This window comes from Leptodactylus fuscus, chromosome 5, assembly GCF_031893055.1.
Source record: "Leptodactylus fuscus isolate aLepFus1 chromosome 5, aLepFus1.hap2, whole genome shotgun sequence".
Lineage (NCBI taxonomy): Eukaryota > Metazoa > Chordata > Amphibia > Anura > Leptodactylidae > Leptodactylus > Leptodactylus fuscus.
The window spans coordinates 162,016,241-162,028,115 of NC_134269.1; the positions used below are offsets into that span (position 1 = coordinate 162,016,241).

Sequence of the window (11,875 nt, forward strand, 5' to 3'; positions counted from 1 at the left end):
TCCTTACAGGATTGTCCAGCAGTATACTATTGATGACTTATCCTAAGGTTACGTTCATTTGTCCTTCCTTCTCCAAAGATTATTTCCTTAACGGAGCTTTCATTTGCAGACTTCTATGTAAAATAATCATATGTATTTACAATTACAAGAACAATCCTGTAAGGTAAAGCTTCACCAATGGCCTATATGATGGTAAGCAACATCCCTTCAGTTCCACATTATGGATCTGTAGATGCTGCATGCATCTGTATAATGCATCAGTCTCCCCTAACAAAGCATGTAATGGAAAAATTTGTATTTCTCATGGATTTCATATAAATCTGTTATAGGAAGCTATGTGCCTCAGCATTAAAGTATGGAAGCATGACAGTCCTGTATGGATCTGTATAACACGGATCTGCAACAATGTACATGAACTCTTGTAGATAAGTGCTTTATAATCCTTCTCACCACAATCCCATGTGCAGAAACAGTTCATTATACCGCAGTTCATCCTATATGGTTCATGAATAGAATGACAGAATCAGAAAGCTATCAAATATACTGTGAGCAGAGCATTAGTAAAGGGTGATCTAAGAAACGAAGGGGACAATAGGCCAAATCCAACGTAAGGCCTGGGAAAATCTCCAACAATTGACTGCACGTTTTAATCTTGGAACATGGGCTGGTTCGATATAATTTTGATAGAATGTGTGTCTGTTACATCTGAGCCTTAAGATATATAGTATCTGTATTCTTGTCATATATATAAATAAATGGATGAAATAGTTCGCTGAATTGTACGGTTATACAGTATAATCTATCATTTTGTTTTCTATTATGTGGTATTATTACTGTAATAGGGTAAACTATGATACCTGCCGAGATGATCTGACATCTATCTCAGGTCTCCATATTGTACTATATATATATATATATATATATATATATATATATATATATATATATATATGTAAAGTCTATCTCAACGCCAGTTATCCAGGTACATTTATCTATAGGTGTAGGATACAGAAAAAATGACATATAAATGCCTTTGATTTTTCATTAAAGGGGATGTATGAGGCATTCACTGTTTATAATACGTAGTATGAAATACCCTGCCAATGAATGAGACCTAAGAATCACAATTCATCTGTATTGTGGATTTGTCCATAGAACAACGACTTGTGCATTTTTTTTTTAATGTAGATTGTAAGCCCCATCATATAGGGATCACAATGTACTTTTTTTTTTTTTCCTATCAGTATGTCTTTGTAGAATGGGAGGAAATCCACGAAAACACAGGGAGAACATAAAAACTCCTTGCAGATGTTGTTCCTGGCGGGATTCAAACCCAGGACTCCAGCGCGGCAAGGCTAACCACTGAGTCACCGTGTTGCCCCTTGTGCGTTGCATTTTATGTATACATTATGATTGTGTCCATATAGGCTACCTTGTGGACTTGTAGCTCCTGCCTGCAGGGGTAGCTACTAAGAACTCTTAAGGACTGACTTTTGATGCAATATATACTACAAACAAAGGTCACTATTAGAATGTTGTATACTTATCCTTTAAAGCTAGTTTACACCGCCAAAATTGTTTCTAACCCACGTATATGCTGCTGTAGGGCCAGTTAGTAACATAGTGAACACTTCTCACATGCAGAAATCTTTGTACTAAGAAATTCAACTTTTATTCTGTATGCAAATGAGCAGTTCAGAGGGGGGAGGGGGGGCACAGCTGCTGGAACTTCCTTTTTCTTTGTGGTTGCTACCGATGCTGTCTCTCACATGACCAGCGATTTACAGGGAACCACAAAAGAAAATGGGTTCTGTGGTGTGCACAAGTGTGGCCCCCGCCCCTAGTGCACCGACCAGCTCATTTGTATATGGAATAAAAGATACATTTCTCTGCAGCAAGATTGCACTTAAACACTAGAAAGGTCACAAACCGCCCCTATGGTAATATATAAGTGGTTTAGAAGTGTTTTAGGTGGTGGTAGACTCCCTTTAGGAAAGCCATTGACATGTCTTTGAGATGACAACCCAAAATTGCAAAAAAAATGGTCTTGTAGAATGTGACCAGTATATATAGTATACAATGGAACTGAAATCTGTCCGAGGAAATGTGGTTTGGGTGAAGTGGTCTTCTCATACAGGTGGTCTTTTCACCACATTATCACTAGTACATAGCCAAACCATATACACTCTGTAAACTAATACAAGCTATACAAATTGCACCAAATATACAGAAATAAAGCGACTAGGAATAAATGTGTATTTAAGACTGTACAATTCCATAAAGATGCTAAGTACAGTGCTCAGACATCACCATAGTGATACAGTCCTCCCTTTCCATTTCATGTATTGTATCTAAGACAATGCATCTTGTGTCTAGCTTCAGGTCTAAATTTCTGTACACAATTGTCTTTTACATAAATTTTATAATACTATGGGGATATTAATGTATATTATGCCGTCTCCAGCCCGCGTGCGAGATTCTTTCTCATTGTAGATCACGTAAACAACATCATTCCTTAAAATATCCAATTATTACATTACTAGAAGGAGACGTCTGTCATAATAATTCTTAACATTAATAAATATTGTGCAATATTTTACATCCTTTCCTTCTCCAACCTGGAGAAGAGAGAATCCCACGAGTGCCCACACCATAACAACTAAACCGCCCCAGGCAACTGTCTTGTGTATTAAATCCATATATTTATGATGAAATGAGAGAAGCGTCATACTTCCTGAGGTTATTTGCTCTGTATGCCAGTATAGACAATAGGCTTGAAAGTAAAGGACCATAGAGGAATACATAGGAAAAAGCACACAAAGCCAAAATACTAGAGTCGGAGAGAATGGAAGTGGGATGGCAGGCCATTCATCTCCTTGGAAACACACATCTAGCTGCATGTAACACTAAGAAATGGAATCCCCTCTGTTAAAATGTTATAGCAGCACACAAATGCTAAAGCCATAGATGTAGCCATACTGTGAAGCACTGACTACACCAAGGGATGAATGGAATAGTTGCTGTTAATTATTTGCCTTTATACAATACCCTACCTTAAAGGGATATGCTGGGCACTCAGCAAGCCAGGCAGGTGACTAATAGGAAGGAGCTGTCACCCCTTAGAACATGCTTTACTACAATAACCAAGCTCACAGGAGTCCATTGTAGGCTGGAAACTGATCACTTCGTCCTCGGATATACTAAATATCTACCCTTATATATGCAAAACATCCATCTTGCCTATTTAGTAGTACTTAGTTGTTACAAATAGAAACCTTAACACTAAAGAAAGGGTTATTTCATGACCCATAAACCAAGACTGAGGTTACATTTGTAGCAGGTACTCATGGTCAAGGTGTTCAGTCTAGTCAGGGGATATTGATCTTCCTTTAACATTGGTCAAGACATTGCAATAGACATGAAGCAGATCACTCTATTTCTTGGCAAATGCAACACATGACGAAGCCACACAAAGCAATCAAAATGCCTCCTGTAAAGAATTCCTTGAAAATATAGGGCATGTGGGAGCTGGGAATAGCAACACGAAATAAGAAGATTGTTTTTTTGTACGCTCTGTAGTGTATATTCAGAATGTCCAGAGTAATAAAATGTAGCGACAATGGTAATCTGCATGTGCCACATTCAGTTGGAGACATTTACTACTTAAACACGTGCTGCCCCCTCGCAGATGGCACTGCAAACCTTCTCACCAGCAGAAATACCCATCCTTCCTCTAAGAACAACCTGTCCACAGACACCTGGCTGGAAACCAGTGACAGGATGATGAAACGCACCAATGATGATGATGATGATGGTGATGATGAAGATAATAAAATACCTTGTGCACAGAGTTTACTGAGCCGGACTCAAATCACAGGTAAAGTGTTTGAGAAGCAAAAGGAGAGATGAATGGGGAAAAAAGCAGAAAGCTGCGGAGTGCTGGAAATAATGCAATTACCTGGATGAGTCACACAGATGAAGCTCTCCTGCCTGAGAATCCCTTTGCCTGCTCGCACTTCTCCTAGTGCTACTCGTAGCTGAGTGTTGCAGTCATGCCTGCCAGTGGGAGCATGCGTGTGGGAGGAGGGAGAGAGAGAAACACAGAGAAGAACAGAAGCAGCAAATGTTTTTCTCCCATCAAATTACCCCGCATCATACAAGGAATCAGCAAGAGAAGGGAAAACAGTTGGACTATTACACAACCCAGAGAGTGCGAATGGTGTCAAATGAATACGTGTTTTCTAGTGTGTTCAGAAAGGCCAGCAGTGGAGCAGATTGTATTCCCTAAAAAAAATCATCTGAACAAACATAACTGTGGTGACTACCTTATATAATGGGCAAAAGGATTGGACCCATCCTATAGGGCGACAATCCATCATGATCACTGTTATTGCAAGGACTAGAGATGAGCGAACAGTGTTCTATCGAACACATGTTCGATCGGATATCAGGGTGTTCGCCATGTTCGAATCGAATCGAACACCACGTGGTAAAGTGCGCCAAAATTCGATTCCCCTCCCACCTTCCCTGGCGCCTTTTTTGCACCAATAACAGCGCAGGGGAGGTGGGACAGGAACTACGACACTGGGGGCATTGAAAAAAATTGGAAAAAGTCATTGGCTGCCGAAATCAGGTGACCTCCATTTTAGACGAATAGTGGATTTCAAATCCGGGTCATATGAGAATGTGAACTTTGTGACTATGAGACAGGGATAGCTGTACAGGCAGGGATAGCTAGGGATAACCTTTATTTAGGGGGGAATGTTATTAAAAATAACTTTTTGGGGCTCTATCGGGTGTTTAATTGTGATTTTTGTGAGATAAACTTTTTCCCATAGGGATGCATTGGCCAGCGCTGATTGGCCGAATTCCGTACTCTGGCCAATCAGTGCTGGCCAATGCATTCTATTAGCTTGATGAAGCAGAGTGTGCACAAGGGTTCAAGCGCACCCTCGGCTCTGATGTAGCAGAGCCGAGGCTGCACAAGGGTTCAAGCGCACCCTCGGCTCTGATGTAGGAGAGCCGAGGGTGCACTTGAACCCTTGTGCACCCTCAGCTCTGCTACATCAGAGCCGAGGGTGCGCTTGAACCCTTGTGCACACTCTGCTTCATCAAGCTAATAGAATGCATTGGCCAGCGCTGATTGGCCAATGTATTCTATTAGCCTGATGAAGTAGAGCTGAATGTGTGTGCTAAGCACACACATTCAGCTCTACTTCATCGGGCTAATAGAATGCATTGGCCAGCGCTGATTGGCCAGAGTACGGAACTCGACCAATCAGCGCTGGCTCTGCTGGAGGAGGCGGAGTCTAAGATCGCTCCACACCAGTCTCCATTCAGGTCCGACCTTAGACTCCGCCTCCTCCGGCAGAGCCAGCGCTGATTGGCCGAAGGCTGGCCAATGCATTCCTATGCGAATGCAGAGACTTAGCAGTGCTGAGTCAGTTTTGCTCAACTACACATCTGATGCACACTCGGCACTGCTACATCAGATGTAGCAATCTGATGTAGCAGAGCCGAGGGTGCACTAGAACCCCTGTGCAAACTCAGTTCACGCTAATAGAATGCATTGGCCAGCGCTGATTGGCCAATGCATTCTATTAGCCCGATGAAGTAGAGCTGAATGTGTGTGCTAAGCACACACATTCAGCACTGCTTCATCAAGCCAATACAATGCATTAGCCAGTGCTGATTGGCCAGAGTACGGAATTCGGCCAATCAGCGCTGGCTCTGCTGGAGGAGGTGGAGTCTAAGGTCGCTCCACACCAGTCTCCATTCAGGTCCGACCTTAGACTCCGCCTCCTCCGGCAGAGCCAGCGCTGATTGGCCGAAGGCTGGCCAATGCATTCCTATGCGAATGCATACTTAGCAGTGCTGAGTCAGTTTTGCTCAACTACACATCTGATGCACACTCGGCACTGCTACATCAGATGTAGCAATCTGATGTAGCAGAGCCGAGGGTGCACTAGAACCCCTGTGCAAACTCAGTTCACGCTAATAGAATGCATTGGCCAGCGCTGATTGGCCAATGCATTCTATTAGCCCGATGAAGTAGAGCTGAATGTGTGTGCTAAGCACACACATTCAGCACTGCTTCATCAAGCCAATACAATGCATTAGCCAGTGCTGATTGGCCAGAGTACGGAATTCGGCCAATCAGCGCTGGCTCTGCTGGAGGAGGCGGAGTCTAAGGTCGGACCTGAATGGAGACTGGTGTGGAGCGATCTTAGACTCCGCCTCCTCCAGCAGAGCCAGCGCTGATTGGTCGAGTTCCGTACTCTGGCCAATCAGCGCTGGCCAATGCATTCTATTAGCCCGATGAAGTAGAGCTGAATGTGTGTGCTTAGCACACACATTCAGCTCTACTTCATCAGGCTAATAGAATACATTGGCCAATCAGCGCTGGCCAATGCATTCTATTAGCTTGATGAAGCAGAGTGTGCACAAGGGTTCAAGCGCACCCTCGGCTCTGATGTAGCAGAGCTGAGGGTGCACAAGGGTTCAAGTGCACCCTCGGCTCTCCTACATCAGAGCCGAGGGTGCGCTTGAACCCTTGTGCACACTCTGCTTCATCAAGCTAATAGAATGCATTGGCCAGCACTGATTGGCCAGAGTACGGAATTCGGCCAATCAGCGCTGGCCAATGCATTCTATTAGCCCGATGAAGTAGAGCTGAATGTGTGTGCTAAGCACACACATTCAGCACTGCTTCATCACGCCAATACAATGCATTAGCCAGTGCTGATTGGCCAGAGTACGGAATTCGGCCAATCAGCGCTGGCTCTGCTGGAGGAGGCGGAGTCTAAGATCGCTCCACACCAGTCTCCATTCAGGTCCGACCTTAGACTCCGCCTCCTCCAGCAGAGCCAGCGCTGATTGGTCGAGTTCCGTACTCTGGCCAATCAGCGCTGGCCAATGCATTCTATTAGCCCGATGAAGTAGAGCTGAATGTGTGTGCTTAGCACACACATTCAGCTCTACTTCATCGGGCTAATAGAATGCATTGGCCAGCGCTGATTGGCCGAATTCCGTACTCTGGCCAATCAGCACTGGCTAATGCATTGTATTGGCTTGATGAAGCAGTGCTGAATGTGTGTGCTTAGCACACACATTCAGCTCTACTTCATCGGGCTAATAGAATGCATTGGCCAGCGCTGATTGGCCGAATTCCGTACTCTGGCCAATCAGCACTGGCTAATGCATTGTATTGGCTTGATGAAGCAGTGCTGAATGTGTGTGCTTAGCACACACATTCAGCTCTACTTCATCGGGCTAATAGAATGCATTGGCCAATCAGCGCTGGCCAATGCATTCTATTAGCGTGAACTGAGTTTGCACAGGGGTTCTAGTGCACCCTCGGCTCTGCTACATCAGATTGCTACATCTGATGTAGCAGTGCCGAGTGTGCATCAGATGTGTAGTTGAGCAAAACTGACTCAGCACTGCTAAGTCTGCATTCGCATAGGAATGCATTGGCCAGCCTTCGGCCAATCAGCGCTGGCTCTGCCGGAGGAGGCGGAGTCTAAGGTCGGACCTGAATGGAGACTGGTGTGGAGCGACCTTAGACTCCGCCTCCTCCAGCAGAGCCAGCGCTGATTGGCCGAATTCCGTACTCTGGCCAATCAGCACTGGCTAATGCATTGTATTGGCTTGATGAAGCAGTGCTGAATGTGTGTGCTTAGCACACACATTCAGCTCTACTTCATCGGGCTAATAGAATGCATTGGCCAGCGCTGATTGGCCGAATTCCGTACTCTGGCCAATCAGCACTGGCTAATGCATTGTATTGGCTTGATGAAGCAGTGCTGAATGTGTGTGCTTAGCACACACATTCAGCTCTACTTCATCGGGCTAATAGAATGCATTGGCCAATCAGCGCTGGCCAATGCATTCTATTAGCGTGAACTGAGTTTGCACAGGGGTTCTAGTGCACCCTCGGCTCTGCTACATCAGATTGCTACATCTGATGTAGCAGTGCCGAGTGTGCATCAGATGTGTAGTTGAGCAAAACTGACTCAGCACTGCTAAGTCTGCATTCGCATAGGAATGCATTGGCCAGCCTTCGGCCAATCAGCGCTGGCTCTGCCGGAGGAGGCGGAGTCTAAGGTCGGACCTGAATGGAGACTGGTGTGGAGCGACCTTAGACTCCGCCTCCTCCAGCAGAGCCAGCGCTGATTGGCCGAATTCCGTACTCTGGCCAATCAGCACTGGCTAATGCATTGTATTGGCTTGATGAAGCAGTGCTGAATGTGTGTGCTTAGCACACACATTCAGCTCTACTTCATCGGGCTAATAGAATGCATTGGCCAGCGCTGATTGGCCGAATTCCGTACTCTGGCCAATCAGCACTGGCTAATGCATTGTATTGGCTTGATGAAGCAGTGCTGAATGTGTGTGCTTAGCACACACATTCAGCTCTACTTCATCGGGCTAATAGAATGCATTGGCCAATCAGCGCTGGCCAATGCATTCTATTAGCGTGAACTGAGTTTGCACAGGGGTTCTAGTGCACCCTCGGCTCTGCTACATCAGATTGCTACATCTGATGTAGCAGTGCCGAGTGTGCATCAGATGTGTAGTTGAGCAAAACTGACTCAGCACTGCTAAGTCTGCATTCGCATAGGAATGCATTGGCCAGCCTTCGGCCAATCAGCGCTGGCTCTGCCGGAGGAGGCGGAGTCTAAGGTCGGACCTGAATGGAGACTGGTGTGGAGCTATCTTAGACTCCGCCTCCTCCAGCAGAGCCAGCGCTGATTGGTCGAGTTCCGTACTCTGGCCAATCAGCACTGGCCAATGCATTTCTATGGGGAAAAGTTAGCTTGCGAAAATCGCAAACTGACAGGGATTTCCATGAAATAAAGTGACTTTTATGCCCCCAGACATGCTTCCCCTGCTGTCCCAGTGTCATTCCAGGGTGTTGGTATCATTTCCTGGGGTGTCATAGTGGACTTGGTGACCCTCCAGACACGAATTTGGGTTTCCCCCTTAACGAGTTTATGTTCCCCATAGACTATAATGGGGTTCGAAACCCATTCGAACACTCGAACAGTGAGCGGCTGTTCGAATCGAATTTCGAACCTCGAACATTTTAGTGTTCGCTCATCTCTAGCAAGGACCATAGTGTGTACATAGGGATATGGAGTACATTCAGAATTTGGAAGGGGATTTGAGATGGTCTTCTGTCTGCAAATCCTCTTTAAAAACTGGCCAGAATCTCCCATTGTTTTCGACAAGAAGCTTATGAAGTGCTGAAAACAGGAAATGATGTATACTTTGTGGGTGTTAGTGCAAACACATGCTCACAATACAAATATCGCCCACGGGTCTGTCAGTCTAGCCTACACACAACAGATTCTGGGAGGTAGACGGCCGAAAAAATCCCATAAACACACTTGGGTTGTGACTAACTTTAGTTGATGGCGGGTTGTATGGAATGAACTTTCATAAGTTTATGTATGAATGAATCAGCCAAAAGTTGGAAACCTGTCACTGTAGCAGACTATGAGCTAATGTGTATCGGTAGCTTTAGGCTAAGGCCATGTCTTATGTCAACACATTGGTCATTACAGAAACACAAAGGAAAAACACTGTGTTTCTCAGTCACTGAAAAGAGAATGAGATTTCATTTAATCTGAAAAAAAAAACACAGCAGAAAATGATGTATTTTCAAATAATGCAAATGTTTTTGGGATTGTTTTTCACAGCATTTTGGCTGCATTTTTTAGCTGTTTTTCGTCATGTGTGGCTTTAGCTTTAAAGGGGTAGTCCCATCTCAAGGATCCTATCTATACTGGTAGCTTATGTAAATTGAAAACTTTTCCTAAATATATTGCTTTAGAAATGCTGCTTTGTTTGCCTGCTATATGAACTTATTCCTCCCATTGTTTACACTGCATTGCTATAATCACAAGCCTGGGAGATAGGACAAGTGATGTCACTTACTCAATGCTGCCAGGACAATCCGTTCAGCTAATTGCACTTAGCTGATAAAGCTGAATCTGTTACCTCTCTGTGTAAACACACAGATAACACAGAGTCCATTCTGTACAAGCATCTGCATATTATCTGACCTGCTTAAGTGTTGTGTGTCCCGTTCAGTAGGGGGAGGGAGGGAGGGAGGAGAAATTCAGGAAGTGTGATGCAGACACTGAATGCATCCTGGCTGAAAGACTGAGATGGGAGAACCCCTTTAAGCTTTCATCACATATAGCTTTTCCATGATGTTTTTTTTTTTTTTTTAATTGAAAACAAAATAACCATAATAGATGCCTGTATTGCTTTGTGTTTTTATGAAAACATTTGAAAAAAATGGCAAACTCAAACAAGCATGTTGCATTTGGGAAAAAAAATTGTCAAAATGGAAAATAAAGCTATGAAAAGTAAAAAAAAAAAAAAAAAAAGCCCCTCTTATTAATAAAATGACACATTTATAATGTCCTTCATAATATCTTACTGCAAAAAAAGAAAAAATTAAGAATGCCAAAAAAAACCACTTGTTATTGTTCCACCTTGTTATAGAAACGCAGTGGAAAAAAAATTAGCGTTTTTACAGTTCTAGCAAAGTGAATAAGATTTAATTTAATCTCATCCACACACTGCACAAAAAAATTCTAGAAATGCCATGTTTTAAAAAATGCAGAATGTTTATTAACATGCGGAAATGCGTTAACAATAATTTTGTATTATAAAACTTTAGGCATTTTGTGGCATTTTTCAAGTACTATAGAGAAGTCTATTGGGAAAAGGCAAAAAAAAAGTTATCCCTCCAGCAATTAGCATTTTAAAATAAAGAGCGCAAAGTGTTAAAGAGTCCAAATGCAACGCTAGAAATGATTTTTCTCTCCCCCCAAAAAAATCTGTGTTGCATTTCATAATGCACAATACATGTTTAAAGGGAACCATGAAAATTCAACTAAACTACAGGCATCATGTACAGGAGATTTATATCGCTTTGTGGTCTTCGATTCAGTATTGTCATTTATTTATTTTTGTCCTTTCTCTGCATAAAAAGAGTGATGGAGTCCAGTGGGTGGTCCTAACAATAGGACAGATAGCTGTGAATCACTGATAAAACCGCCCACTGGACTCAATTGCTCATTTTAAGTACAGATGGGCAAACTGATTTTGACAAAATTGAACAAATAGAGATTCATTTTTGGGCGAAATGGGTAAGGTAAGGTGAGTATAATTTTTTTTTATTTTTTACACCTCCCCTGGGCCATCACCTATTATACTCTGGGGTCTCTTCAGAGAATTTCACTTTGACATAACTTTGGCTGTGTTTGCCTTAGAGAGCCAGAAATGGGACAGATGGGTTTCTAGGAGCCCTGACAGTGTCATACACTATGTTATAAGCCAATGTAAGATGTGACTCATATCTAATGTGTTTGAATCAAAACTAATTTTGGATTCCAGCCACCTGAACCCGACACAAAACAACTTCTGAGAGGTTCACCATCTCTAACTCTAAGCATAGAAAGAATACAAAAAAAATGGATAATGGATCTTTTCCTACTAAACTATATCTCAATCTGCTCAGCTCTCAGCTCCTCCCGCTCTATAACATGCTGTCTGCAGATTACACAGCATTTTCATGGTGACAGGTTCCATTATGTCAAATTTGTTAGAAAAAGCTGTTTAAACGCTGCAACGCTACAAATACCGAAACCAAAATTGTTCTCTACACAGAATTTTAACTGATTTACTAAAGACTGAAAATCATCTGGCCACGACCAAAATGCTGTGAAAAATACTATGAAATGTTGTTTGTGCATCCATACTTACTGAGATATGTGGCAAAGAGACTTTGTACACGTCTGTACAATGTAGGAGACTCCATACATGTTTGTACAATGTAGGAGACTCCGTACATGTC

General features: G+C 43.2%; 1 protein-coding gene across 1 annotated transcript in view; it reads right to left on the reverse strand.

Moving 5' to 3' along the window:
- The window catches only part of GPRIN1 (G protein regulated inducer of neurite outgrowth 1), a 43,251-nt gene extending 39,093 nt beyond the window's left edge, over positions 1-4,158 (reverse strand). Inside the window, exon 1 of the mRNA XM_075274673.1 lies at positions 3,959-4,158. The gene's annotated coding sequence lies outside the window, so the exon portion shown is untranslated. The remainder of the gene's footprint in view (positions 1-3,958) is intronic.
- Between the last annotated feature and the right edge of the window lie 7,717 nt (positions 4,159-11,875).